The sequence below is a fragment of the Sparus aurata genome, chromosome 21 (assembly GCF_900880675.1).
Source record: "Sparus aurata chromosome 21, fSpaAur1.1, whole genome shotgun sequence".
NCBI classification, from domain to species: domain Eukaryota; kingdom Metazoa; phylum Chordata; class Actinopteri; order Spariformes; family Sparidae; genus Sparus; species Sparus aurata.
In genome coordinates this window covers 3932920-3937352 of record NC_044207.1, presented here as the reverse complement: position 1 = coordinate 3937352, position 4433 = coordinate 3932920, and positions in this window count along the sequence as shown.

The following is a 4433-nucleotide window of genomic DNA, read 5'->3' as shown; positions in this document are numbered from 1 at the left end:
ACTCATAACTTAAAATACATGATGAATTTACTTTGAATGACAATTATTATTATTATTATTATTTTTGCTCTAGTTTGTTTACCACTCTCTCCATGTGCTTGAATCCACCATTGCTTCACTAATGTGAGCACACTAATTGGTGGTCACTTTTTTTTTTTACGGTTACCCAAATACAAGGGGTGGATCATTTTACCCCATTCTCCCCTACATGGACACTTACCTTCCCGTAGCCTCACTTCAAATGAACCAAAAAGAAAAAAAACGACAATCAATATGTAAGATTGGCCACCTGTCAAATTCTTACGCCAAACAGTTTGGAGACAACATATCACCAGAGTAATAACTGTTGCAGCTATTGGCTAGATAGCTCAGTTAACCATGCAGCTAGCAGTCCTTTTGCTTGAGACTGCTCAGACGAGCTCACAGGGGAGTGTTGTGGTTGTTTACAATCAGTATATTGCCTCTTGAGGTACAAACTGGCTAGGAGCTAACTGGTTAGCATGTAACTTTGGTGGATTTCTCTTCAACACATTGCAAAAACATCTCAAATGTTATTTTTTCACTAATGACAGTTATTTTTTAATGTGTAAAACCAACATTCTTACATATTGCACCGTTAAACCTAAATGAAGAACAACAAATATAAAGAGCTGTGGGCATTGCGGTGGGCACCAAATGCTGCAGTTTTTATACGCCAGGTAGTGTGCACAACATAACCACTGTGTTGCTAGGCAACACAGTGGTTGTCGATGTAGTCGTTGCACTCACCTGTCTGAACAGCATTCTGTGAGTCTTGTGGACCACGGAGTCTTCAACAATCTGCTCTTGTTTCAAATTTCCCTAAATCCAGGGTGTGTGGGTCTGGAAAGGTAACACTGGTGACTTAACAGGTAATGTCATTAGTGACAGTCAGTGTCACTTGCTTGTTGCTGTATTGGTACTGAACAGAATGTATAGCTTATACAAGAAGGAACAGATATAAAATGCATTTAAACTGTAGTCCCTGTATGGTACACAGGAATTGTGGAATTTGAAGGATGAGTTCAGGAGTCTCACAGTTTGAGGAGTGAAGCTGCTGTGTAGTCTGGTGGTACAGCGGCAGGTACTTCTGTATCTGTTGTCAGATGGCAGCAGGGTGAACAGACTGTGTCTGGGTGGGTGCTGTCATTTAATATCCTTCTGTGCAGATATCTCACTTCTCTGATGCAGAGTGACTTTGCCTTTAAAATCATGTCATGTCATGTGTAAGTGATTGGATTTATATCTATGACTTAATATGAAATACACAGCATTGAAATAACCAACTGTTGTCATTATCCAACCATTCCCCTCATTGCAGTATTATATCTGTGTTATATCTCATTTATATCCCAGTCTTGTTGGATTCATGCTTGATTTATGTTTCAGTGCAAAGGGTTCTCTTATATTCACAAACCCATATCAGTTAATTATTTTATCTTGATTCAAGTTAGTGCGGTGCTAATCAGGAAGCCAGCTGGCTCGGTTGGTGGGAGTCTCCAGTGCGCACGCTCTTTGGGCCGCACAAGGTGGAATCTATGCAGAAGAACCCCAACTTTTACCAGACCACACCATAGCTTAACCATCATGCTTGATATGCACACAGATCGGCACTCCAACACTGTGCATGCTGCCAGTTTTAATGCCAACAATATAGCAAATATGATAACATCAAAGAAGCATTACTATGTGTAAATCAACATCTGTATAAGAGAGCACAACAGCTGCATTGCTTCATGTTGCCTGGAACCTTCAGCTTTACAACGTGTGCAATTGATATGGTTGATGAAGATTTAAGTCACCTTGAGAAAACCAAGAAAATGGTTGTGGAGCAACTAAAGCATGTGCCACTATTGCTAACACAGCAACAAGATGAGAGGAAGCTTCAGCAGAGTTGTGTGTTTCCAGTCTACTCACCAATTTGAAGAAAGCAGAAGCCATATTGCTAGCCACAGACGCATCCTGTGACCCAACTGATATGAAACAGCTGTCTGTGTTTGCAAGATTTTTTGATGGGAAGACTTTTGGGGAAGAGCTGCTGTGTAACCAGGGAATTCATTTTTGACAAACTGAAACAGTTCTTTGAGAAGAATGGCTTGGATGTGAGTGAAATATCATCCGTTGTCACTAATGGGGCTCCATCAATGGTGGGACAACACAAGGGCTTAGTAAGCAGGCTTGCCGCCATTAACACAGCATTCTTGGCATTTCAATGCATTATTCACAAATCAGTGTTGTGAGCTAAACTGTGTGGGGAAATGAAAAGGCAGATGAATACTGTGACAAGACTGGTATATTCTGTTCAGGAGAGTTCTAGTCTGCAACATCACCTTTTGGAGCTTTGCTAGAGGAAATGTCAGCAGAATACAAAGATCTTTTGCTGCATAATGATGTTTGCTGGCTGAGCAAAGGCCATGTGTCGGAGAGGGTGTGCGACCTGCGAGATGAGCTTGTGTCATTTTTATCCAGCCTGCAGAACCAATAAGCCCAAGATTTTCAGAGGTTTGTAAGTGACATCACGGTGATGGCACCGTAGCTCCCCAAGCTCAATTCAAAAACATGAAAACTATCGCAACGCTCCTACTCACAATTTTCCCCTCCACATACACATGTGAGTCATTGTTTTCTTCAATAAACTCTTACCAAGAAACAGGGAAGAATTAGACTCACCAATGCACATCTTGGTCAGTGCCTCAGGATTGCCACAGCAGAATATATTATAGAATAGAAGTGCTCCATGTTAGCCTCTCCACTTTTTCTTATGGTGCTTCACAGAAGAGGTAAGCTTCATTGTATCTGACATTTTCGTGTCTTAACCATGCCATTACATGCTTTTGCACATTTTCTTCATAGCTTAAACTAATTGTGTATATGCTGAATTATTTCTGTATCATTTAATTGTGTAGGAGCTGAACTTTAAGGGCATAATTTACCAGAGAATGTTTGTTATTCACCAGGATAAACCAGGATCGCCTCCAAAGATATTCTGGTGTGGGCCTTTTCTTTAGAAGACAACACAGACAACGCTAGCTTACATTAACAGACGTCTATGAGGATTTAATAGGATTTGAGTAAAATGAAAGTTTGACATCTGAGAGAGACACAGGGGAGTGAAGTGTCACCTCTAATGACTACACAAGTCACGTCCTAGTCTTGACTCCTTTAAAGAAACAATGAACTGTCTTCACAGTGATAAGGCTAATAACAAGAAGATACGGCCAAGAGCCTAAAAATCTACAGCTTCACTGCTGTCACTGACCCCCATGGGGTATATGTTGAATACTTTAATTTGACCTTAGTGCACTAAACCTTTCTCTCTCATGTTTCTGATTTCCTGTACTTTAGCACCTCGTCATGATCTTCTGAACTGACACTTGGCCTGTCTCAGACTCAAAATGACATCAGTAAACCTAACAAATATCTTGAACCCATTCTGCCATAGTGAGTTGAAATTGGGACTTAAATCAGGATTAGCATATATAAATGTGTCATTTGTCGAGCAACAGCAAGATTAAGGTTGACAATGGACAGCACAATAGCATTACTGAGCACATTTTTATGAATCCACCATACAATGCAGGCCACTTGTCGTTCACAATAGACTGAATGAGTTGTATAAACTTAAATGATGAATCATCATCTACACACTCCTATTCACTGAACCCAAAATAAACAACCATCTGACCAGATCTAACAGCAAAGACAGTAAACCTTCTACCAGGATCCAGAGAGTTAAAAAGCCTTTACAAATCATGGCTGTTGAGTCACAACATTGATGAAAAAAAAAAACATGCCTACAAATATATGTACGAATGACAGACGACAAAAATGGCTACCTTGGAGCTCTTACATTTATTGGTTGGCAGATAGTCACATATGGACAGGTGAGCAGTCACTTGATTGGCCTAGACAGTCACATGATCAGTAGGAGCAGGCTGGTAGTCTCACATAATTCAGAAGACACAGCCTGTTAAGCAGTGAAAATCACAAACAATAAGCTAGATGATAGATACATATATACACAAACATCTGGATATTTCAAGACACTCAGAAAAACATCCGTCATTTATCAAATGCCTAAAGGAACTTTTTCAGACTTTGAAGGCCTCAGATACCTTAGACTAAATCAAAAAGGAGAAAAGTTTAGTTCCCCTCACCCATGTGTTCTATGCCTGATATCTTTAGTGTATTGCAACTAGTTAGCTTCTTGGTGATGTAAAGCCATGGGGTATTGTGGGCCGGCAGTTTTTATGGCGTGTTTCTGTTCAGCCAGTCTACTTTAAGTTAGCTTTGTTTCGCCAATATATAAACAACCACACGGACACTGGCGTCTGCATGTGGTTTAGAGTGAGAGGCAGTTTGCTGATGGGTCTGAATGTGTTGAGATGTGCTTGAGAACACTGGACAACAACTGA